The following is a 27776-nucleotide window of genomic DNA, read 5'->3' on the forward strand; positions in this document are numbered from 1 at the left end:
CCCTGCCTGATTAATTGATAGATAAATGTGAAAGGAACAATGGGGGACACTAGGCACTATATGATAGATAGATAGATAGATAGATAGATAGATAGATAGATAGATAGATAGATAGATAGATAGATAGATAGATAGATAGATAGATAGATATGAAAGGCACTATAAGTTAGATAGATAGATAGATAGATAGATAGATAGATAGATAGATAGATAGATAGATAGATAGATAGATAGATAGATAGATAGATAGATAGATAGAGTGAAAGGCACTATATAATAAGTAAATTGAAAGACAATGATTCTAAAGGCAGATTCAGATCTGCCTCCAGCCTTGCACTCGATGCTGCTGGGAAAAGCTCCTCCCCCAAACTCCAGAATTAGATTAAACAGGCTGGCGAGTATTATGTTGTGTCAAATATAATTAAATGATGCACATATGCGGCCTCACGCAGCACTAGATAACTTGTATAACCAATTCATGGACTGCCACAGTTTTGTAGTTTTGCTCCTCCATATCTCACAGTCAGCTACAAATGCAGCCAGCATGGCACAACAGCTGAACAAAAGGTCACAATAACTTGTAACCTCAGGTGACTCAACTTAGAAAGCTATTGTACCAGAAAAGAAAACAACTTTCAGACGCTTCCGGACACGAACAAAAACGTGTAAAAGCCACAAATGTACACAATGGCAAAAGCCAAGCGGATAGCAAGACAAAGTCCTGGCCTTCTTCAAGACAGTGACATTCCTACGACACGCTCAGCAAGGACACGGTTACCAGCTAAGTGCAAAGTGTTAAGTAGCCGCCCAGCCACACAACAGTTTTTCATCCCAGCAGCAGGGCTGCCGTTTGAGACCCTTGTACAATGCCAACCATTTTCATCATGCAAATGTAATCTTTTCTCTGTTTTTCTCCCAAAGAATGAAAAGAACTCCAAATGTGTGAGGGAGGACAATCGGTCCAGCAATGCGGAAGAATGCGGTACACACCCACTGAAAAGAAATCCCATGTTCAGGGGGGGGGCCTCGCTGCTTCACACGGTAAATAAAACGCAAGCCACTCTAGTTGAAAAACAGCTGAATTCAATCCCATTGCTACTGTGATACTCTAAAGCTCGTCGGTAATGAATGGGAAGTGGCAATTAAACAAACACGCCAGGCTATTAAATACTCAATAAGCAAAGCAATCTGATCAGACCGCCGTCAGGGTTACGGCATGGCCAGGCTACGGGGTTGTGAGCTACCTGTTTGTCTTAGTTTTAAGGCATTGTCAGAGTTTTATATCTCCTAACATGCTGAGATGTGATAAAATCAGAAAAAGAAAGGCTCAGAAAACCATCTATGTGTGATGTCAAGTAGTAGCAGCCTGCATGGAGAGCACAGTCACAGGCCATTTAATAAAACCAGTTACGTTAATCTCACATACTTACATGCAGCACAGCATTTTCCATAATAACATAATATATAAGAAATCAGTGTTCGTGTAATCAGTGCTCTTGAAGTGGTGTTTGCATGTTCTTCCCATGTCTGTGTAGGTTTCCTCTGGGTGCTCCTGCGTCCTTCTATGCAGGTGAAGTGAATTGGTGATGCTGAATTGACCCATGATGTGTGTGTGTGTGTGTGTGTGTTCACGCTGTGATGGACTGGTGCCCTGTCCAGGTGCTTTCTTGCATTGAGACTGATGTTTACTAGGATGGGCTCCAGCTTCCAGCTTCGCTACCCTGCTGAGGATAAGCAGGTTTTAAAATTAGTGGAGGAACAGCACGCCTCACACCTCAAACATTCTCCAGGGCTACTAGGAGTGAAGTAAACAGATTTGGATAGCAAAAGGCTAACCTGGGTCACCTCGGATAATGAACATTCAACCAGTGAAGATGATGAGGATGAGGATGACATTCGACTAACTGTGACTGCTTAGTCCATTTAACAGGTCACAAGAACTGCACCCTGCAGGAGTAAACACCAAGCCCACCATCCATTCTCAAACCTGCTTAATCCGGTTCAGTGTGAAAGAGGCGGAGTCTGTCTGGAGGCTGCTTAATGCACTCCACATGGTAAATCGCTTAGCCGAGAATCTCAGAGGTAACTTTGCATACTTTACTGTTTTGATTTCTTCTTTTTCTTCTCCTTCCACATTTTTTTCTCAGTTTGTTCAGGAAGCTTTTTATGATATTATTATTATTATTATTATTATTATTATTATTATTATTATTTCAGTTACACATTCCGTGTATATGCTATATGCTGTATGTACATGTATCATTCTAGATTGATAGATAGATAGAATGAAAGGCATTATATATAACAGACAGGCAGTCAGACAAATAGATAGATAGATAGATAGATAGATAGAAAACACTGATAAAAAATATCTATGAAACGCACTATACATTTACTTTGCATGCTTTACGTTTCTAAATATTTATTTATCTTCTTCTTAATAATAATAATAATAGTTCAGTAACATTTTACTAGCATCTAGTTTATCCTTTATAATTATACAGTATATATATATATATATATATATATTTCTTTTTTATGTATATTGTTCTGTTATTTGAGTAAAGCTTCTTGACCTGCATTCAGTGTAAGGAATGAGTACCATATTACAGATACATTTATTATTCTTATTAAATAATAGATAAATATTGTACACAGAAACATCAGTGTGCCCTCGATGCACAATGACATTTTCCACGGTTAGAACCCATGGTGTGCCCAGTGTTGCCAGGGATGGCCCAGGTTCCACATGACACCATGACCGCAATCTGCATAAGCAGGTTAAAACTTCAGTACATTTTCGATAGCAGGCATAAAATCTCATCCAACAGAAGTATCCACCAAAGCAACGCCTAACGGGTGCTCTTAACCATAAGAGCTCTAATGCCTTCACCCAAACAGGGCCACTGTGTGATTGAGCTGAATTTGCCCTATGTAACGTGTTGTGTAAATATTTGTAAGCTAAAAAGCCACTTTGGAGCGGCCCACACTGAATGGAACAAGAGGATGTGTACATAAGCTTAAGGAGAAGAGCACTTACAGCAGACACCTTATCCAAACATCGCCTCCTGCCTCCCGCCACGGTAGCCGTCTCATGTACAGTAAATGTTCGAACACCTCATTCATTTACCAGAAAACAAGTGGATGAAAAGGAAGTATTATTAAACGTCTTTTGTAATCACAGTGGAGAAAATGTCTTCAGGATGAGTGCAGCTGGTGCCTTTGATGTCCCCACTGACTGGGCTTGTGCACTCGCGGCTGCGTGATTTGCCACACATCTTACCAGAGCAGTCAGGGCGTTTCTCGCTGCTCCAAATCTAACTGGTGCACTCAGAGACTTTCTCACTGCCACTGACATTACTCCTACCCATTCCGATTGACTTTGGCTGTGGGCCATTCCCATTCCCCCTGACCTGAACCCTGAACTGGGGACTTTTCCATGCCTGCTGATGATGCCTAGGCACTGGGACCTTTTCCTCAATCATGCCCTCTGAGGGACTCAGTCATGTCTTCTAACTCTACTCATGCACCTCGGGGTCATTCCCGTCACTACTGACTTTCCCCATGCATCCTGGACCTTTCCCGTTCCCACTGATCTTACCTATAAACTCAGAGCTCTTCCCACTTTCCTATGACCTGGCTAGTGCACTCAGGGACTTTCCCCTTCCTTGGTGACCTCATCTGTAGATTCCGTGTTTTTTTCCCCATTCCAAGCCATGCACCAAGTCACTTGACTACGTAATTTCTCTAATCTCAGTGTCATCGACTCCCTGATATCCGACTAGACTGCAATGGCCCTGCGGTGGCCACTTCATTACTGCAAAACACATACTAAAGGTCTCACCATATACACGGGCACCTTGTGGCACATCGATGAAGTGGGCATGAAGTCTGCACAGCCTGTTTTCACTAAACACAGACAAAGAAAAGCATTGTTGGCTCCTTAATCATGTGATCCAGAAACCAAAAACAGTGTCACTTAAATTCTCACTGTCTCTTGCTGGCTTTTTCCAGCGTGACAGTTTCTTCCTAATCTCGTATTTTCACTTCAAAACACAACTGCTAAGGCTCACATGGCATCTGGAAAACAAGAGGCTCACAAAATGTGTTGCGTGCCAAGAGGCGGCAGCCAGCAAAAAAAAAAAGAAAGAAGGAAAGAAAGAAAGAAAGAACATTCCACAGAGCCCAATCCCGTTGAGCTGATGTTTCTTTCTCGCCAATTTGGCCCCCACTTAACACATCCCCTGGTGGTCTCCCAGTTAATCAAACGGGCGCCTTTTAAATGACCAACGCTTGGTGACAGAGTGCTGATTGGGAGCAATGAACTCAGCCAGATTTCCACATGAATAAACAAATGGCTCTCTCTGGGATGAGCCATCAAATACAGGACCGTGTCCCGCCGTGTGACAGGGGTCACTCACCCCCCCTTTCAATCAAGCACTTCCTTCCAAAAAAAAAAAAAAAATAGCACGAACACGTGAAGCTTTTTCTTTGTTTTCCCTGCACTGTCCGCACAATGAATGGACAGCCAGTTCATGAGAATAAGGCGGCATCATAGTTGGCACATTTAAATCCAAATACACAACACAGACATTCCCAAATTTTCATGAAACACACTCTAATAAAACTCCTAAATGTACAATTTCCTCTATAAAACTCAATTGAAATACTCATCCATCAACTTCATTCCACATGTTTTAAAGACTCTGTAATGGAGATAAAATATTTGCATTACACAATGAAGAATAAAAGTCAAGCAGAGACCATTCAGCCCTTACAGGTACAGGAAGGACTCAGGGGAGAGAAAAAGTACAAATAACACATAGCATACTGCAGCGTCTCAAACCAGCTGAATCCTGCTCAGGGTCAGGTGGGGGAGGAGCCTATCCCAGCAGCTTAGCGTGTAAAGCAGGAACTGACCTTGAGTGAGACACCAGTGTATACCAGTATAACATACTATAGCATTCTCAAAACTGCAGGGGTTCCTAACCTGGGCTGCCCGGACCCCCAAGGAGGTACAACAAAGAGGTAGGCTACATCACCATTTGCCAAAAATCGAGTGAGGTGTGTTGTCCAACTTTCTCATGGTGCAAGCAGTGTCTTGCAGTGTGCCATCATTTTCAGGTCATGTACTAGTTTAGTGCTCCTGTGGTACGATTGTCACCTGTGAATGAACCACAGGAATGATTTCGTAAAGAGGAATTTTTTTTTTTTTTAGAAAATGGAGTTTGGACCTTGCAATGATCTGTAAATAAAAATAAAATAAATTCTTTGCATTTATATAGCGCTCAGCAATTGCAGGTTAAGGGCCTTGCTCAAGGGCCCAACAGAGCAGAGTCCCTATTGGCTTTACGGGATTCGAACCGGCAACCTTCCGACTGCCAGTGCAGATCCCTAGCCTCAGAGCCACCACTCTGCAGAGAAGGCCGGAGTCTAATATTGATTTCGATGCAAGCCCTGATCATGAAATGCCACCAATTTTGACGTTTGATTGACATTTCTGCCAAGGGAGACTGACTCGGATGTAACACCTGCTGCTTCCACTTAGCCCATCCATCCTGCTGGCAGTCCTGGCAGTGGCACAGGAATTTGAACTGTGTGGCACATCTGTTTTTGAACTCTAGTGCAGGTGTAATCAGTGGGGGGACAAAGCTTATCGGCACGCTAGCAACCCATTGCTTCCCAGAGGTCGCCAATCCTCCCAACCCCTCAATTGTTGATCGTGTGCCATTTCATTGCGGTGCTTGATGTTTTGCACCCCAGATTGTCACTCAAGTATCTAAGCTTCACAAGGCACACATTTACAAGATTATGCCTGTTTTATGGAAGGACTGGGGGAGTGGACATGCACAGGGCATTATCTTCCCTAGAGCACTAGACGGCGTCCCCCCCCCAGAAACTATATATAATACTCTTAGGTTAATCCAGTAGCTCAACAGTATCTGCTGCACAGCAGGAACCAAACCTGGATGGGATGCCATTAGATACAAATACAACAATCTCAAATTAACTTAATCAAGTCGCATATCATTACCGCAACGTTTTAGCATGTGACACCCCAAGTTTTCTTTGGACTTTGTCGGTCACTCGTACCCGACACCTCAGTGGTTAGCGCCACAGTCTCACAAGTCCACTGTCTCAGGTTCAGATCTCAGCTCCGTCATTACATCTGTGTGGACCTTCCATACCCAGTCTGTATTTATTTTGTAGGTACTTGTGTACTAGATGGATGGCACGGACGGCTAGTACCCTTTTCTATTATCGTTTTTAACATTAGGCACCCAAAGGGGACATTAACATCAGGGACCTATAGGCAACTATGCTCCACCGCCACTATCTTTAAGGTAAGTATCTACGGTTGGAGTAAGTCAGTCTAATAATTCAATCTCCAAAAATTAAGCAACCGGGGCACCTTCCCCACGGAGCCCAACACTAGAATGGCTAGGAACTGCCCTCTGTGCCATCCGTTTAGTACACGAGTACCATTTTGGTTTTCTTCCCACATCCCAGAGATGCCCAAGTTAACTGGTAATACTAAACAGGCCCCAAAGATGCACTACAGTCCCATCCAGGGTTGAAAAGCCACCTTACATCCAATGCTGCCGTGAAACATTCCAGCTCCTGTGACTGGGAGGGCTTTAGAATGTATGAAGGATCAAAGCTTGAAAGATGTGACTTCTTTAAATGTGCCCTGGGCCACTGACTAATACACACAGCCTTCTCAGTGATCACAAGACTGCAGAAGAACATCATGACTAACAACAGCGCACTCAACATCATAACATCATTTATTCACTGTTGTCACAGTCCAGTTTCAAAACGTACTCAAGATTTTGGAGCCGGCATATTCATAACTTTGGTGTGAAAAAGGAATTTTAGAAGATGACTATGGATGGCTCACTGGTCCTGCATGTTAAATTTAGATTGCAGAAATAGGCCCTGACTGTGTGGAGTTTGCATGAACTTCCCATACCCGTGTGGGTTTTGATCCCAAATCACCAAAAACAAGGACACTGGTGAACTAGGAGTTCTAAATTGACCCTCATGGATGTGTGCCCTGCTTAGGACTGGATGGGTTTCTTCCTTGAACCCGATGCTACTGGGACAGGTTCTGGCCACTTGCCACTTGCCACATTAAGCTGAATTAAACATGTCTAACAATGTTATGTTAACAAGCTGTGGCAGTTCATCTTCTCCATATCATGGCTACCACACCAGTTCACCAAACCATTTTGGGTCGAATTGATGTGGCAAGCACAACTTCAGGTTCTTCTGATCATCTTTGCCTATGACACCTATTGGACACCAATCCATTTTGAACCATATTTACACCACAAAATTTGATACACCAGCAAGCTAAGTCATTTCTAATTACATTTGATCCAGCACATTCCTTTAATTGGGAGGTGACATCCATCACATCTTCTACAGTTCTTGTGATGGTCAGTGTGATTGTCTATGCTGTGACGTGCTGGGCTGTTAACAGAGAGGCCCACCAAATGAACAATCTAATTAAAAGGGCAGGGTCAGTTATGGGGCACACACAGGACCATGGGAGGTTGTAGCGAAGGAGAGAATGAAGACAAAGCTGAGTGCAGTGCCATAATGAACAATGCTGCATATCAACACTGAGGACTTTCATCCAACGAATCAATCAGCAGAAGTGTGTCAAGAAACGCTTTGGGGATACAGCAATTCACTTGTTATAGCGCCTTACTGGGACTGAGACTGCCAAGTCAGAAGTTTTCTTTCTTTTTAGTAATCCTATGCAATCTACGTACACATACTCTCACCGGCCACTTTATTAGGTGCACCTGTTCAGCTGCTTGTTGACGCAAATACCATATCAGCCAATCACGTGGCAGCAACTCAGTGCATTTCGGCCTGTACACATTGTCAACACGACCTTCTGAAGTTCAAACTGAGCATCAGAACTGGGAAGAAAGGGGATTGGAGTGACTATGTATGTGTTGTGGTTGTTGGTGCCAGACAGGCAGAAACTGCTGATCTACTGAGATTTTCACACACAACCATCTCAGGGGTTTACAGAGAATGGTCTGAAAAAGGGAAAATGTCCAGTGAGTGAAAATGCCTTGTTGATGCCAGAGGTCAGAGGAGAATGGCGAGACTGGTTTGAGCTGATAGAAAGGCAACAGGAACTCAAATAAGCACTCATGCGGAAGGGCATCTCTGAACACACAATACGTCAAACCTTGAAGCAGATGGGTTACAGCAGCAGGAGACCACACCGGGTGCCACTCCTAACAGCTAAGAACAGACAACTGAGTCTACAATTCATACAGGCTCACCAAAACACTGCCAGGTCTGGCGAGGCTCGATTTCTACTGCAACATTTGGATGGCAGGGTCAGAATTTGGCGTCCACAACATGAAAGATCCATCCTGGCTTGTATCAACGGTTCAGGCTGGTGCTGGTGGTTGTGTAATAGTGTGGAGGATATTTCCTTGGCATACTTTAGGCCCCTTAATAAAAACTAATTATCGTTTAAATGCCACAGCCTACCTAAGCAATGTTGCTGACCACGTCCATCCCTTTATGACTGACATCTTCTGAAGGCTCCTTCCATCAGGATAACGCACCATGTCACAAAGCTCAAATCATCTTCAACTGGTTTCTTGAACATGACAGTGAGTTCACTGGACTCAAATGGCATCCACAGCCAGGAAATCTCAAGCCAACAGAGCACCTTTGGGATATGGTGGAACGAGAGATTTGCATCATGGATGTGCAGGTGCAGTTAATAAATCTATAGCAACTGGGTGATGCTATCATGTCCAGGAGGAGGAGGAGGATGTTGGGAGCATGCACTGATTATAGTGTGTTGCTGCCACACCACCAGGACTGAGCTCCAAGTGCAGCCGTGCAACAGGTGACACCTCAGCACCACACTGAATAGTGTGAGGTATTTTACAGTGGCTGGAGTGCCAATGCTGCCACCAACCCTCGGGTTATCCCTGCAAGTTGGAGGACCTGCTTGCAGGGCTGGATGCAGATTAACATCGTACCCAGGATGGAGCAATTACAGGGGCCCAATGGAGTAGAGTCTCATCTGGTATTTATGGGATTCGAACCGGCAACCTTTTGATTGATGACACAGATCCCTAGCCTCAGAGCCACCACTCCACCAAAATCCCTTAAGGATGTTTCCAGTGCCTTGTTGAATCAATGCCACGGAGAATTACAGCAGTTTTGAAGGCGAAAGGGGGTCCAACCCGGTACTAGTAAGGTGTACCTAATAAAATGGCCGGTGAGTGTATATCTCCTTCTTTTTTCAGTTTGTGTTCCCTGTCAGCCTGTTAGGAACAAGTACCTTATGGCCAAAAGACTAAATGGATGGCAGAGATAAATATATAAATGAATGAACAAATAAATGTTTCAATCGTTGCACAACATGACAGCTCGATTATTGTGCTCCAATGAAAGAACAAGATCTGCATTCAGATGCCAAAGAGGAAGTGGCTTTTGGCAGGGGCGCCACACATTCAGCATGCCCCCTATTGAAATCTGACAGACAAGTTGACATTTTCACAATCTTCTGTCATCTGGGTTTTGGTGATTAGGGAAATAAATGGAGTGCCCTCAAATCTCGGCCCCTCACTATGGAGACTGCACATTCTTCTTGGAGTCTGTGCGGGTTTTCTCCAGGTATTCCAAAACAAGACAGTTTAAACAGTGACACTAAACCAGCTCTGTTTAAATGAAATTAGGTGTGCTCTGAAGTAGGCTGGCATCCCGTCCAGGGTTGGTTCTAATTTGAAAACTTTGGGCTCATCTTGACCCTGAATGGAATTTATAGAATCAAAAAATTAATACCTAGATGAACGGGTTTGGGAAGTGAATCCATGAGATATCTTTTTGTACTGTCACTTTCTTCCTGGACCATGTCAAAGGAGCTGAGTTTCCTCAAAAAGATTTGGCAAATGGGCCAATCTACATTAAATGACCCAAATGATGTGGACAATAAAAAATAATTGACTGCATCAAATAAAGCATATGGCCATGCAATTTCCATTGGCTGTACTGATGGGCTCAGTGACTTTAAATGTGGCACTGTCATAGAATGCCACCTTTGCCACAAGTCAGGACACCAATAACAAGTAACAACGAGTAAGAACAGCTCAGCCATGAAGTGGTAGACCACACAAACACACAGAGCGGGGCCACCAAGTGCTGAAGCAAACAGCATGTAGATATCGGGTATCTTCTATAGCAAACTGCGTCACCATCAGCAGAACTGCATGCCTGGCGCTTCATGAAACGGATTTCTACAGCCAAGAAGATGCGTACAAGCCTAAGATCAGTCTGTGTGATGCCAAGCATCGGCAGGGGTGACATAAAGCACACCCGTATTGGACTCTGGAGCAGCGGAAACATGGAGTGATGAATTACATTATACTATCTGGCAGTCTGACGGACCAATCTAGGCTTGGCGGGCACCAGGAGAAATCTACCTTCTTGACTACATACTGTAGGGACTACTGTAAAGTTTGGTGAAGGAGGGTATGGCAGGGGGCTGGGAGCGGTACCCAGCCGGGAGGCCTGGAAGGACCAGGAGAGGCACAACGCCTCCTTCGGACCACAAGAGGGCAGCCGCCCTGGTCTGCATGGGGGCCACGGGAACAGAGCATGGAAGCTCCAAGTTATAGGGGCCGTGGTCACCGCCAGGGGGCACCCAGACACCTGAGAAGCCCTGGACGTCAGCACTTCCGCCACACCCGGAGGTGCTGGTGGAAGGAAAACCAGCGACACCCGGAGTGCTTCCGGGTGCTCGTTCGGCACTTCCTCCGCACCAGGAAGTGCCACAGAAAGCTCATCAGGAGGCACCTGGAGCACGTCCGGGTGGACTTAAAAGGGGCCACCTCCCTCCATTCGTCAGCTGGAGTCGAGTGGAAGAGGACAAAGCTCGGAGGAGAGGAGTGGAGGCGGTGAAGAAAGGACTTGTGAGAGGCCCAGACTTGAAGGTGTGTGGTGCAGGGGCACCGGGTCGTGTGCACTCGTGTAAATATTGTAAATAAATGTGTGGTGGTGTTTTTGAACCACTGGTGTCTGGCTGTCTGTGTCCGGGGCTAGCTTCCACAATGGATAATGGCAGGGTTTGCAGACAAAGACATTTTAGACAATCACCTTCTTCAGCTTGATGAAGGCCTTTCCTGTTCTACTGTGCTCCAGCACAAAGACATGGAGAAACAAGAATGTCCTGCACAGAGCCCTGACCTCAACCACACAATCTCCATTGGCCTTATATAAGCTCAGTGACTTTAAGCGTGGCACTTTAATACCATTGAAATGAATTTGAACACTAATTCTGAGCCAGGTCTTCTCATCCAACATCAGTACCCAACCTCACAAATGCTCTTTTGGCTGAATGGGCACCAATTCCTACAGACACACACAACAACATCTTGGCAAAAGAGAAGAGGGGAAACTGTTAAATGGGGCCAACTCCGTATCAATGTCCATTGGTTTAAAAATGGGATGTCCTGCAAGCTCAAGTAGGTGTGATGGTCAGATATCCACAAACGTTTGGGCCATATATGAGTCCACATTCACAGCCAAATGGAATCAGTAGCAAAATTGAATGTTTGGAAGCAGAACTTTGGGGACCAGCTAATCTTGACCTGAATTTAGATGAAATGTCTGTTCTCATCAATATGGTTATTATGTAGCAATATTATATTCAGAATATAACATTATTATAACATTGAATACAAAATCTACATACATAAAATAAAACATCTGTCTGTTTGTATGTATCTTTCCTATACAATAATACACCATTTAACCAATCTGAAGCAAATTTTGTATAATTGCCCTCCAGGACCTACAAGACTACTATGGAACCCAACATTTTGACCCTGGGTGGTCCTTACAGCAGGGTACCGTGAAGGTGGTCGGGCCACAGCATAAAAGAGCCTTGCTTCCTTTGGTCAGGGAGGTGACAAGAGCTCAGCTGGACAGACGGAGGAAGGACACCCAAGTAGTAGAAGGTGATAGCAGAGTAGCCATGGGTTACTATTGTTTCGCTAGGCCCTGGAGGCAGAGGGGCTTTGTTATTTTCTGTTTTAGTTTGTACTTTATTGTTCTTCTGTATCACTAATTGAGACTCTGTGATTGTGATTGAGACTCTTTGTTTTGTATGTCATTCCGGACTCCTGGGTTGGTGCTTGCAGTTGCAAGACGCCCCCTACAGGCCACATTATTTACTTCAATAAGCCGTCTGAGGTATTCAGTATTGAAACCCTAAGCTTTCACTATTAAAGGCACTATATGAAAGAATAGCTGCTTGCCTCTGACACATTTCAAACACTCCTCAGCCATAGCGGGGTCCTCATCAGCAGCACATTAAACAAGGAAATCACTGCAACTCATTGGATTTCACATTCAAAATTCTTCATTAAAATGAATAGCTTTTAATGAGCCATTTAAGTTCTGTATGATCCCCGAACTTTCACTAGAAAAGGCATTGTATGAAAGACCAGACCACTGCATTTGACATTCTTCATTGGTTTACTGTGTGGCTTTCAATGAGCCATTAAAGTTCTATTTGAGGCCTAAGCTTTCACCCCAAAAGGCACTATATGGAGGAACAGGCTCACTGCCATCCAGATGCAGAATTCTTCAAAAGGTTTCATATATGGCATTCACTTAGCCTTTTAAGTATTTACAGCATGAGCTTTCATTTGTTCATGGCACTCTATTAAGATCCAGCTCACTGCAATTACAACTCAGCGCTCTTTATTGATTTACTGTGCAGCTTCAATGAGTCATTCGAGTTGTTTTTAGGCTCTGAGCTTTCATTCTAAAAGGCGCTATATGAATGGCCAGATCACTGCATTTCAGAATCAGAATTCTTTAGCGGCTTACTGTGTGACCTTCACGGAGTCATTTGAGGTTCGTTCAAGCCTTAATCTTTCACTATAAAAGTCACTATTTGAAAGAATATCTCTTTGCATTTGACACCTTCACAACTCTATTTGACCATTATCTTCATCAGCAGTGCACAAAACAAAGCAATCATTGCAGCTCACTGCATCTTGAATTAAAAATTTGTCATATTTGTAATGAACTGCTTTCATAGAGCCATTTATTGTAAGTTCAGTATGTTCCCAGAACTTTCACTATTAAAGGCACTATATGAAAGACCAGATCAATTCAGGCATCCTTATCAGTTTACTGTGTGGCTTTCAATGAGCCATTAAAGTTCTGTTTGAGCCCTAAGCTTTCACTTTAAAAGGCATTATATGGAAGAACATCCATCCATCCATTATCCAGCCCACTGTACTCAAACACAGGGTAACGGGGGTCTGCTTGAGCCAATCCCAGCCAACACAGGGCGTAAGGCAGGAACAAATCTCGGGCAGGGCGCCAACCCACCGTAGATATGGAAGAAGAGTTCACTGCATTTGAGATTCAAAATTCTTCAAAAGTGGCTTTCAATTAGCCTTTTAAGTTCTGTATGATCCCAAAGCTTTCACTATGAAAGGCACTATATGAAAGAATGTCTCCTTGCATTTGACACTAGCTCTGTTCTATCATCTTCATCAGCAGTGCACTAAACAAGGCAATCATTGCAGCTCACTGCATCTTAAATTCACAATCTTTCATATTTGTAATGAATGGCTATTTAAGTTCAGTATGTTCCCTGAGCTTTCACTATGAAAGGCACTATATGAAAGAACGGCTCCGGGTGCTGGACAATGGCTGACCCTGCACTAAACAACCTCCAAAGGTCATGTGAAAAGACAATATCCTCTCAGGGATTCACAAAGCATATCAAATCAAAAAAAAAATTAAAAAGCTCAAGGTATTCTTGATCTCTCAGTATGCTGCTAGGTGCCCTACAGGAAAGATTTCTGTTTTTTTATCCACATATTAGGAACCTTTTCAAAGCCCAAACAACCATCTTCATGGCCATGGGACCCAATGGCTCTTTGTCAAGCAACAGCTCTATGAGGAACTACACAACCCAGTCTAGTGCCACTGACAAAGTGTTATTTTTAAGAACATGGATGAGCTTCAGATTTAACTTCCTTGCATCTTTTCCACTATTTTCAAAAAAGAAATTTTACTATAAGAAATCCAAACCCCAATTTTCCTCACCTCCCACCCGTTTCTATTCCAGAGGCAATACTGACCATTCCTGAAGACTCAGGCAGCACCTCAACTCAAAATCTCAAAGAATCTAAACTCCCCTCCCACAATCCTAGGGTACAGTAGGACAGTAGGGTAAAGGACCTTTTAATTATCATCTACATTAGGGTTAGATTTTTCTGAGATAAAACTCATTTCCCAAAGTCACTCCGGAATGCAGAGGAGATTTCTTGGGAAGGAAGAAGGCTGTGCCCATCCAAACTTGGTGCCATCACCCCTTATACTGGAAGGTGTTTTTGGTATTGTTTTATGGGCCATATCTCTTTACAGATGGTGGATAGGGTCCATAGAATTACCGGCTTGTTTGCTGTCTATCTCCAGCCTCCCCTTCAGCTTTGTTGGCTTGGAGCTGTGGTCCACCAGCCCTCATCATCCAGGACCCCCGATGGGGTACGGTCCTGGCCACGGAGCCCCCACCTCTCATTATCCAGGCTTCTTGCTGGGGTTTGGTCCTGTCCCTTTTTATCCAGGTTCTGCGAGAGCCCTGTAGGCTTTGAGCAAGGTTAAGGACTGGGAAGTACTGTAGATTCCTTGTCTTTAAGCTCCGAAGGCTTGACCCTCAGCCTTGTTCCCATATTTTGTGGGCCATATCTGGGTACAGATAGTGGATAGGGTTAGACTATTTGAAGTATACTCAGTTCCCAAAGTTTTCTCCAGAATGCAGAGGAGAGTCATTGGGAAGCGAGAAGGCACTGTCCTTCCAGACTTGGAGCCATTGCCCCTTATCCCAGCAGGTGATGTAAGGGCCATTTCTGGTTACACATGGTGGATAGCTTCCACAGAGTTATCGACTTGTTTGCTCTCTTTCTCCAGCCGTCCCTCGGCCTTGTGGGCTTTGGACTTGGGTTAGGCTCTGGGGACATAGTAGATAGGGTTAGAGGTAGAATTAGGGTAGGGGATACCCGTCTTAATTGGGGGGTAATGCTCTGGTACACTTAATCCTGTAAAATATATTTAACTTACTATCTCATTAATTCAATTATACGAGATCAAAGACAAAACAAAATCAATTTTCTACCATTCATTTCTCATTTAATCCATTAGGAAAGTAGGTATTTAATTTTGTAATCCATTCTGATTCCTGCCTTACTCTCTGTGTCTTATTCCAGTAAGATTGGTGCTCTAATGGAAAAAATACTGGTGAATGGTCTAACTGTCCAAAATGTAAATAGAGTTTTGTTGGCCTGTTTTGATTCTCCATTAGTTGGAGATGTTGAATGAATCTGGCTTTTATTGTATTTTTAGTTTCCCCAATGTATAGTTTTTTTGCATTTCCTACATTAGATCCCATACATGCAATTTCTCGTACTAAGAGACAAATTTTGAAAAATTGCCCATTCAACCCCAATCTCCACATTTCTCACTACCTTTTTGTTCACAAATGTGATATCCCATGGACAGATGTTCTTTTTCTTTTTTATTGTGCATGACGCTCTCACTAGTGATTTTTTTCTGTAGGCCGCCATGACCTTCCATTTTCTCAAATCCTCGTCCACCTCCTGTATCTGAGCAAAGTATGTGCAAAGCACTCCATCCCTCAACGAGTGTTCATTTTGACTTAGCTTTAGTCTTACTATTACGACTAAATTCCATTTTAGTTTTAGTCACATTTTAGTCATTTAATTATTGTTAGTCTAGTTTTAGTCGACACACAGTACATAAATTTTATATGAGAAAATGTAAATCAAGTAAATTAGTCAAACAGTCCAAATCAGATGGATATCTTATTTAACATATGAACATGCACAGAATATACTGCACCAGTAAGCTATCATACTAACTGTACACTAACTAACTAAGTTAGTGACTAACAGCCAAACCACATGTAGTGATTATTGAACATAAAATGAAGAATAGGTGTAGAAAGAATTTACTCTTGGTCACATAATGGCAGTTCTGCCCTTCATCACAGTTTTCTGCCCATCACCATGCCTTAGTTATGCTGCTATAAGATTTTACCAAAAACATCTGGACTAAGCAACACACATTTAATCTGTTTTAAGAAAAAGACAAGGTTTTTCAACCAAAAAAGAACCTTCCAGCAAATACGATTTAACCTTTTTTAATGTATAAAATGCATCTTTCAAAACGATGGCAGCAAATGCTTTATCTCTTTCAAAAACTATGACAGTGAGAGCACAATAACAGTTTTAAACACTAAAGATAACAGCAGATTTAAAATAGTGGCATATCTGTCAAGTCGTTACCCAACTGTCACTTAAGTAAACTAGTACTGGCATTCATAAATATCAAAAATACAATGCAGGACTTGAATTTTAATGTGTGATATGTCGTAGAGATTCCCCTAGTATAACAATAAATGGGGTGATGTTATCATCTTGGGGTGCATTTCAGCACAGGGCTTATAAAGAATGAGATCATCATAGACTATCTAATTGATCTGACCACATGTGCACATTTTAAATGTATTCTCTAAAATATTTTTTTCTCCAAGAACTGAAAAATACTGCTAAAAATACTAAAAATAAAACTTCAAACATTATTATATCTGAACTGTTGAATGGAGAATTCCAAAATAATTCAGTAGTACTAGGGTGTTGTACCGTGTTAGCCATTATGAATGTAGAGAAAAGCCAAGCAAAATGACACCTTTTACTGGCTAACTAAAAGATTACAAAATGCAAGCTTTCGAGGCAACTCAGGCCCCTTCTTCAGGCGAGATGTAATCTATCATTACATCTTGCCTGAAGAAGGGGCCTGAGTTGCCTCGAAAGCTTGCATATCGTAATCTTTTTAGCTAGCCAATAAAAGGTGTCATTTTGCTTGGCTTTTCTCTAAAATAATTTAGGATAATTATATTTAAACAAACCCTTAAAAGCCGTTTTTGTAACAACCTACTCTTAAAATCTGCTTTGTTAGAGAATCACACTGTTAGGTTTGCAATAATGCTATTGTAAGACTTATATTTACATCATTAGCTTGTTAAAAAAACTCACTAAAGTTTAACATTTAACGGATTTACATGAATCCCAATATTTCAGATCTCTCGTAAAGGAGCCTTTGCTGGGCTATTTACAGTAAGTGTCTCACAGGAGTGATCAGACTTTGTTGTTGCTTCACCTGCGTGCAAGTCCAGCATTTAAAAAGTTGCATGTAGTCAATTAATCATAACTGAGAGACTGCATTACATTCACTAGCGTACCACTCTAATGTATGATATAAGTGATTTTACTAGCTTCTTCACATTTTAGGGGTTATGCTCATAAACATTAGTTTACCCTCAAAACCCAAACAAATAGCACAAATTTAGTGTTTGCAGATTCATATTCAGCAGTGAAGCAATGCTGTTTTATCGTACTGTACAGTACGTGTGCATATCGAATTGATTGGGAGATGCGCTTCAAACACTTCAAGCACTGAAATCCAAAACACATTTTATGTTAGTATTAACCCCTATGGTGGGCTGGCGCCCTGCACGGGGTTTGTTTCCTGCCTTGCACCCTATGTTGGCTGGGATTGGCTCCAGCAGACCCCCGTGACCCTGTAGTTAGGATATAGCGGGTTGGATAATGGATGGATGGATGTTAGTATTAACAAATGGAGAAGCTCGTTTCTTCGATGATGCAGACAAGCCAAACAGCCACTTAGTGTTTAACTTTCCTCAATTTTTACTTTCTCACATTACAAAGCGTAGGCAAAGTATTGTAATCGTCCAAAGATTCAGCTTCGAGATTAATTTTAGGCCTCCCCGAGTCCGAAAATACCATTCTTGGAATTATGTCTGTGTGTGTGTGTCTGTGTGTCTGTGTATGTAAGCAAGATAACCTGAGTACGCTTTCACTTAGGTCAACTTAATTTTGCATACAAGTATTAGATACAAAAACGCCGATTTTTATCAACTTTTGGGCTATTTCCGTTAACCGGAAATGGTATTTTACCTGAACACATACTCGATTTTTTTTTTTTATTCATGCAACTGCAGAGTCCGATTTATTTAACTTTACTTTTATAATAATTGTTCAATATATTGTCATTTAGATTTGATTTGTTGTTGATGGTTCTTTAATGTGCATAATATAAAAAATATAATCATTGTCTTGCGGTCTACTCCTCAGATATCCATCCCCTTATCTGAGTATGCGAGAACGTCTAGGGGAGATCACTCCCGATTTGTTAATTCCACGACTCTTGTCGTCAGTGCCATTGTGCCCGCAAGTGGAGGAGTGCCAGGTGGTGTCACTCGCAACCCTGGACTGTATCCACCGATTACAAAATGGATGGATTAGCGGACAAACGTGTTAGATGCGCTCATTACAATCAAAGAACAAATGCGACGTTTCTGTTCTTTTATCGGGACTGTGTAGGACACTGGGTTAAAAGCGAACCCCCCGGTCATTTAATCTTCTGTATCACTACAAACTGAACAGTTGCAACTCCCATCTGAGGCTGAACATGTCCAATTACGCTCTCCAAGCTGCACGAATCTGTTTCTTAAGTGACCTGTAGTGACAAGTCAAGCAAAATGACACCTTTTATTGGCTCACTAAAAAAATACAATATGCAAGCTTTCGAAGAGTTGCCTCGAAAGCTTGCATGTTCTAATCTTTTTAGTGAGCCAATAAAAGGTGTCATTTTGCTTGACTTCTCACTACATCCACAATGGCTAACACGGTACAACACCCTTGTATTTAAGTAATCTGTAAAGGGATAAATCTGTCAATCACAAAATCCTGTGTGTGTCTGTCTTGGCATTTATTTTTTCATTAATAAGCACGTTTTCCACAATTGCACGCTGAAATTCTCGAACACGCCACAGCACTTAAGTATCAGTTCTTGTGACAGATCTACTAGCAGCACACCTAAAATAAACCAACGTACCCGATGCATTTGTATTAGCAAGGTGAACGAGTGACGGAGGTAACGGTAATGCCGTCGGGCAAGTCGCCACCTAGATAACGTTACGTACCTTGGCATGAATCTCAGGATGGTGCCCCTCTAGAGACGCTTCTTCGGGTTTGTGTTGTTCTTTCCCGTGGGTTTCACTCTACGTGGTTTAAACTGAGTTTTCATTTCGTCGGCGTTGTAATTAAAGTTGGTGTCTATTTCTGAGCGTTTTTTTTTCGCCGGCATAGCTGAGCGGGCTTCTGGCTGACGTGATGATTTCCTGATGGCGCCCAAACTCGTGTTAGCCAATTACAAGCGTGCATACAAGTTTTTTTTTTTAAATTGCACCACTGCAAGCAAGCTCCCTATTTGTTGGTGGACCGTGTCACGTGTCACAGAGATGCGCTAAGAGCTTCACAGCCAGTGTTTCCATCCCTATGCTTTTCCACCTATTCCTCTGTTTTTCTGTTCATATCTATGTTTCTATGTTTTTTTCTCCCGAGTCCGTTTTTTCATCACAATCATTTATTTCGTTTACAGCAATTATTGAACTACAGTTTCTTGTGTACATAAATGTATTGTTTCGTACATCCCAACAAAAACATATCAACTCTGTGCTTCTCTAAAATGTAACTACTAGTCTGTGCATAGACAAATTAAGTTGCTGATTGTAATTGGTGACATTGACTGAGCACGATGCATTAGACAGGAAGATATGGAAAAAGATGATCCGCTGTGGCAAACGCAAACGGGTAGACATAGAATAACTAGACGCCTCATGACCAGCCAATCGTACGTCAACGTCGCCGCCATATTGCGAGTGGCACTGCAGTGAAATAATGGATAAGATGCCACATACATGTTCTGCTTGGGATTTTGCAAACCGCTGTACGCTCCAAACCAGATCCCGGGGGATTACATTTCATAGGTAAGGCTGAACAATTGTTTTGGTTATATCTGGCCATTAGAAAATCCTGTTTTATAATCTTTACTTTAGCTACACCAGGCTAAGCTAGCAAAGCTATGCATTCATGTGCTTAGGTGAGTCTCCAAACAACGTTTTGGCTAAACGTATTTAGTCACTAACTATGTAGATTGTTGTTAGCTGTTAACATTTCTCAAACTTGATGATGTTTTTTCTCAAGGAGCACATTGAGGAAAAACAGTTTGAAATTGACAACCATCATTTTATGCTCATGTCTTTAGTCGTCTCTGTCTTCCAAACTAAGGCTGCACCACATTGCCAGACTGAATCCTCTCAAATTACAGGATCTTAGTGAGCGAGAGGAGTGCCAGTCTGGAGGAGATCAGCGAGGTGTGGAGAGCTTTAAATGTTCAGAGCGGGATTGTGTATCGTATTCAGTAGTTAACAGGGAGCCAGTGACGTTGAGAGAGAATCAGTGTGATGTGTTCAGTGGATTTAGAACAGCAGGTTATTATCCTGGCAGCAGAATTGTGAAGAAGTTGTAAGTGATGGATATGTTTTTGAGGGATGTCAGATAGAATAGCATTACAGTAATCTATACGTGAGGTGACTCGGGCATTAACCGATACTTCAGTACTGTGTTGGGTAAGAACAGGACGAAGTCTAGAAATGTTTCGGAGATGGAAGAAAGCAGTCCGAAAAATATATTTATACGAGAGAAATTATTTAATAATAATAATTATAATTATTATTATTTAATAATTGCCATTATTAGTGTATAAATGGATATAAATAATTGCATTTAAACGATTCGCCAAAATCTGTTGTATGTAAACGATACTGTTTTAAACTTTATTGTTTTTTCATCAGAAAACCAAGGTTTTCATGTCTACCAGTATTAGTTTAAATGGCACTTTTGCCACTCGCAATAAGGCTGACGCGCTGATGTATCGTGTCGACTGGGAAACACGGTGAATGTGGCGTCTGTCTATATACGTCTATGCTGCTGCCAAAAGAAGAAGATTGTGATTGGTGAACTGTGCCTTGACGTCACATCCTGCATAGTGCACATGCCTTAATGTCAGTCAGTCATGCGCTGATGGCAAAAGAGGTCATTAAATATCAACTGCCACACTTGGAAACCCCCAAAATCTGTCATCGAGGGCGTTAAATAAGGACGATGCAATAGGCGATATGTTGTGAGAAACTGAAAAATTGCAAACAGAAACATTTAAAGTTAAAGTCGTTGATTTGAGCGAGGACGAGTCTTGTTTAATGTTTTCAAAGTTTTTTGATACTTAGATTTATTTGGCTGGAAGACATGTACTGCTTTTGTATTTAATTAGATAATTTTTTGTATACCTTATTAAACATGTCTATGTTTTTCCTAAAAGTTAGAGTGGCAACACTGTTCACATCTCCCATTGTCCAGTTGGTCTGTTTGCGGGGCCGTCTTAATGCAGGGGCATGCTGGGCAGTTGCCTTGGAGCCCCACGAGCATAGGGACCCACTTTTTTTTTCTTTATGCCTATGTATGTTTCTGTTTTGCAATCAAAACAGGGACCCCAATGCTCTACTTTGCCCAGGGGCCTATGATGCTGTTAAGACGGCCCTGTCTGTTTGTAACATTTTCGCTTTTAGTTTTCATCAACGATGATTTGAAAAAAATTGGTCTTAGTTTTCGTCATTAAAGGCACATTTCTATTTAGTTTTCATTCTGTTTTCGTCACACAAAAAATGCCATTGACGAGTATTTTTCGTCTTAGTTTTTATCAACACAATTAACACACAGTGTCTTCAACTTAAAACCTTTCATCAATCCCACTTCTCTCGTTTAAAATTGTCCAAAATGTATCCAGGGTCAGATCCAACCTGCCATTCCAGCTTCCGCCTCGCTGGGCCACACATTTTTGGAAGTACACCAAATTAACATCACTTTGGATAAAAACCTTTGAAGTACGTTATCAGACAGCCCTGGTGTCACAGTCACTCCTAACCCATTAACAGCTGTACTTGGTGGGCATCTAAGATGGGCTTAAAGTGCAGAAGGACAAAATGATTGTAATTGCCGATACCACACTCCCCTTTTAAAAATGAAGGTGCCCGAGTGGTTCTTTAGAGCGATGCCATTGGTGGAACATCCTAAAAGATCCATCCACATGAAGGTTCCAGAAAGAACCTTAAGATCAGTACCAGACTCCATACAACAAATTACCACAGATAAATGGGGAGAGTTAGCATCTGGAATGACATCTGGCCATACAAATCGCACCAGAACCTCTACTGGAGAAATCAAGTCAAACAGCAACAGCCATATCAAAATGGGAAGCTGAAGAAGATGGTAACAGATTTTTGAAATACCAACAGCTCATGATTTCTAAAGCACTCTTGCTGCATGCGTCCATTAACACGGGTCAAGTCCAAGCTCTCCTAATCCATCAGTGTCCTGCTAGGTAGGTTTAACTTTGGAAAATGTATCCCCCACCAGCCCGAAGGCATGTTGCATGCACTCTCCACCAGCCCGTATACTTTCCCCGAGTGTTTACCTCCATGTCAATCCCTCCACTCTATAATGGACTTTAATGACGCTCTCCATCCCGCGGTCATTTTCCCTTCTCAGCTCTCACAAACTATAGAAAAACCTAGTATGTCACATCTTCCAAGTTTTCAGCAAATTGACAAAATGATGTTCTCTAGATTTCATTCTTCCTGAGCTTCACGTACATAATGTTTTTTTTTTTCACCTGCCATTTAAATCATGCAGTTGCAGCATTTAAATCACGTGATCGTACATTGGTTCTTATACATTGTGATCTGTAGAGAGAGTAGGGAGCAGGTCAAGGAGACTCTGGAGAGGTAGAGATATGAGAGGAGAGGAGTGAAGGTCAGTAGGACCACCAAGACAGAATACATGTGTGTAAATGAGAGGGAGGTCAGTGGAGTGGTGAGGATGGAGGGAGTAGAGTTGGCAAAGGTGGATGAGTTTAAATACTTGGGATCAACAGTACAGAGTAACGGGGAGTGTGGAAGAGAAGTGAATAAGAAAGTGCAGGCAGGGTGGAGTGGGTGGAGAAAAGTGTCAGGAGTGATTTGTGACAGACGGGAATCAGCAAGAGTGACAGGGAAAGTCTACAGGACGGTAGTGAGACCAGCTATGTTATGTGGGCAGGTGACGGTGGCACTGGAGACAGAGGTAAAGGTGGCAGAGTTAAAGATGCTAAGATTTGCATTGTGTGTGACGAGGATGGACAGGATTAGAAATGAGGACATTAGAGGGTCAGCGCAAGTTGGACAGTTGGGAGACAAAGTCAGAGAGGCGAGATGGTGTTGGTTTGGACATGTGCAGAGGAGAGATGAGGGGTATAAAGTGTGAAGGGTACTAAGGATAGAGCTGCCAGGTAAGAGAAGAAGAGGAAGGCCTAAGAGAAGGTTTATGGATGTGGCGAGAGAAGACATGCAGGTGATGCGTGTAACAGAACAAGATGCAGAGGACAGAAAGATATGGAAAAAGATGATCCGCTGTGGCAACCCCTAGTGAGAGCAGCTGGAAGAAGTTGAAGAAGACTGATTGGTTATTTATTTTGTGATCTACCTGCAGGTATCAATCAACTATATGACTATATGATTTATTGTTGCCCTTTGAATTACAAAAGGTAATTCACTATAATCTGATCTGAGCTTTACCATTTATGTTAATTTCCTCATCACTGATTGGTTATTCCACTGCGTTCTACCTGCCAGTAGCCTACCATACACAGTGCCAGTGCCAGGCTATTTTGTTCCCTAGGCCAACCTTATTAGCACGCCAACCGATTGTTCAGTGGCTAATCCGCCCATATGATCTGCGCCCTAGAGGAATGCCTAATTTGCCTTAATGGTGGCACCGGCCCTCACCATATATGAAAGATTTCAGGGTTTTTTTGACACATATTAGGACGTTTATCAACACACAAAGAATCAACGTCATATGCGGGGATTCCTTTCCACAGCCCAGTACAGAACAATAAAGTGCAGTTACAAAACCAGAGCGTCCTGGCACGTAGACTAATCCTGTTTAACTGGAAGAATTGTAACCCACCATTTATAAAACATTCTATATTATTTGAAACTGGAAAAATGGATTTGTCCAAAGTTATTTTTTAAAGATAGTAAGAATTCAGATTTTGTTAAAATGAGTATTGCAGGGGTGTCCAGCTCTGATCCTGGAGGTGCCCTAGTGGCTGCAGTCTTTCATTCTAACCATTTTCTTAATTAGTAACCAGTTTCTGCTGCTAATTAATTTCTTCTCTTCATTTTAAGTGACTTGCTATTTAAGACGCAGACCCTCACACAATAATGAGACACAAAGCAAGCAAACACATAACCAGCTCACCTGTGTCCATCACACAATGTTTAAAAATAAAGAAAAGTGAAGTTGATCTGCTCAGGTGCATAAAATATTTTGATGGTTTTCTTTGGAAATGGCCGCTGTGGCAGAATGCGAGCACCAGCAACCATGGAGGTAAATAACAGGTTTAATTAAGAACAAGAATTGACTTCTAATTAAGAAAATGGTTGGAGAGAAATAGGTTGGAGTTAGCTGGCCACCCGTTGGCTCACTTCACATCTCATTTTTTGTTTAGCTGCCATTTAGGAAAAATAAATAAATAAATTCAGAGGATGGAGTCTTTAAAAACATGGCAATTAAAATGAAGAGAATAGAAGTCAGTGAAGAGCAGAAAATATTCCCCAGATGAAGAAAGTGGCAGGAAGGAAAACCAGCAGCTACTGCTGGCCTCCAGGATCGGAGTTGGAAACCCCCCTGACTTAGTGGGAAAAGGTTAGGGTTAGGGTTTGGACAGGGCTGTCTTACCAGCATCATAGGGCCCCCAGCAAAGTAGTGCACTGGGGCATACATAGGCATCAGAAACATCGGGGGTCCTATGTGGCTGGGACCCCTGGCTAGTGACCATTGTGCCAATACGTTAAGACAGCCCTGGGTTAGGAGGGTGTTTTTCCTTTTTGTATATTTATTGCTTTGCAAACCATAGGAGTTACAGAGACTGCTGCCCCCAAAGGGGCAAACATTTGCACTGGCATACATGTCCATGAAAATAGAAACTATTTACTATCCCCCTTCCAACACTTTACCCTAGGTATTAAAAGCCTTTAAAATACCTCAAAACATCCTAATAAATACATTGCATAAAAACCTCTTAAAATATATTCATAAATATTATTTTTAATAAAACCGTACAATTTCCACATAAGATCATAAATGTTTAAAATTGCAAAACTGTGACAGTTAAAAATAATGTTTTTATAAAATGAATACTGAGGTTCTAAAAGCAATAAAAAAGGATCAAATTTAGAATCCCTACTCTTAAAATAGTAACCCTAGAGCCCTGATGTTACATTTTAGAACCCTATATAGCACTTATTGATTAAGTATTTTATAATAACCCATACAATTATTTTCAAATTTTACGGCTTTTTAATACTTTACTTAATCCTTTTTTTATTGCTTTTTAGAACCTCAGTATTCATTTTACAAAACAATTACTTTTAACTGTCTCAGTTTTGCAATTTTAAACATTTATGATTTGATGCAAATTTTGTACAATTTTATTAAAAATAATATTTATGAATATATTTTAAGAGGTTTTTATAATAACCCATACAATTATTTTCACATTTTAGTGCTTTTTAATACTTTATTTAATCCTTTTTTTATGCAATGTATTGAGATATTTTGAGGTATTTTAAAGGCTTTTAATACCTAAGGTAAAGTGTTGGGAGGGGAATAATAAATAGTTTCTATTTTCATTGACATGTGTGCTAGTGCAAAATTTGGGGCAGCAGTCTCTGTAACCCTAACATAACCTATCATCTATGGGGAGGGAGGGTTGGGCAATCTCCGGTTTTTGACAGATCTCAATGTTTTAGGGCCCCCCGATACCGTCTGTCTGTCTGTGTGTGTCAAAAATAGCAAACTCGAAACTTAAGCCTGTTATGAGATGACGAAGTGCTGATTAGTTTTTGTGGCACATCATGCAAGAGAAAGAGAACCCTCAGATACCGTAATTCTGCAATTAATTATGAATACTTCTGGTCAATTGCTATCGTAATGACCAATTTTACGACACGGTGTTGCAGTGGGTAGCGCTGCTGCCTCGCAGTTAGGAGACCCGGGTTCGCTTCCCGGGTGCTCCCTGCGTGGAGTTGGCATGTTCTGCATGTTTCCACCGGGTACTCCGGTTTCCTCTCACAGTCCAAAGACATGCAGGTTAGGCGCACTGGCGAATCTGAATTGTCCCTAATGTGTGCTTGGTGTGTGTGTGTGTGTGTGTGTGTGTGAGCGCGCGCGCGCCCTGCGGTGGCTGGCACCCTGCCCGCGGTTTGTTTCCTGCCTTGCGCCCTGTGTTGGCTGGGATTGGCTCCAGCAGACCCCCGTGACCCTGTAGTTAGGCTATAGCGGGTTGGATACTGGATGGACGGATGACCAGAAAGATCACCATCAGAGCGGTAAATAATTACTGAAATGTTAGAGAAGTTCCAAAGCTTACTGACGCTCACTCCCGATTTTTTTTTTTTTTATTAAGACCCTATGCTCTTTTTTTGGGTGATTGCTGAATGTATCCTTTGTTAGGTTTTGAAGTTATTTGTTGTATATCTTCTGCTGATTTTATTTGCTTGATGGCTTGCTGTATTACTTTCTTGAAATAAAACTATTAAATAATAATGCGGATGAGCTATTCATTTTTGTCTCTTAGTTCTCCTCTGATTTGATTTTCTTTTTTAGTGATTTCCGGACCGTGGCGCCTGCAGACACCAAGTCAGAAATTCCAGCTGATGCTCCATCATCTGACTGCCTGCGCACGCCGGCGTATCCGAGGGCTAAGCTGCCGCACAGCTGACCGTCTGTCAGTTACAACGTCCAACAGCTGAGAATAATCTAATTTAGATGTCTGGTATGCGGGGTGCATTCGATGTCCAAAACATTTCCTACCTTTTATTTTGAAAAACTTTAGCCATTATTAAAATAGAAATGACTCAAAAAACAATATTTCCCCTTTTCCAAAAGCGAAGCCCTTCCGCCCACACGCTGTGCTCTCTCCACTCCCTCTGAATGTCACGGTTCCCACAGAGATTTGCCAGTCCATTATATCGAAAAGGATGATGTCATGCAGCTTGAAGAACTCAGTGGAAAGTTGAACTACTGGATAAATTCGAAAACAACGCCATGCATTTTTTGCAGTCTTTTCCTCCTCGTTTCTACTCTGGCTGGACGCCACCTCGAGTCTCAAGCAGCCGCCGCAGTCAAGAGTGCGAGAGCCCGAAGCGCTGCTGCTGATAGGCTGTCCAGTATCGATCGGGTCATTCGAATGGGCCAATGGGTTACGCCCCTAAATTCTCACATCACCGCTGGCATTGGCTCGTGTATTCTTCAAGGGGTCACACACAAAGGGGTGTCGTTTCTGGATGGATTGATTTTATTGATCCACGACTGCCTGGCCATACCAACTCCTCCCTTTTTCGATGACTAATCAATGCTCTCTGTTATTCCGTTACTTAATATTAACGCGCATGTCATCGAGAAGAAACGAGCGGTTCACATCAACGGTTTTATTTTTTTAAAACACTCTTCGCTTTTCTGCCGTCACTTTCTCTTTAGTGTCTTTACTCCGCTTCAGCGCTTCCCCACCCAGATCAATGACATTCAATATGCGGGCACGCTTTGTCTCTTTTCTTTTTTTTTTTGAAAACATTAATTATTTATTTGCCTTTTACTAACACTGAAAAGAGAAAATATAGTAAGGTGCGGTGGGCTCGATTCACGGAACAATCTTGCTGT

General features: G+C 42.1%; 1 protein-coding gene across 4 annotated transcripts in view; it reads right to left on the bottom strand.

The window, feature by feature from the left end:
* The window catches only part of dst (dystonin), a 413393-nt gene that overhangs the window by 385095 nt on the left and 522 nt on the right, over positions 1-27776 (bottom strand). The window lies entirely within an intron of this gene.

This window comes from Polypterus senegalus, chromosome 16 (assembly GCF_016835505.1).
Source record: "Polypterus senegalus isolate Bchr_013 chromosome 16, ASM1683550v1, whole genome shotgun sequence".
In the NCBI taxonomy this organism is placed as follows: Eukaryota; Metazoa; Chordata; class Cladistia; order Polypteriformes; family Polypteridae; genus Polypterus; species Polypterus senegalus.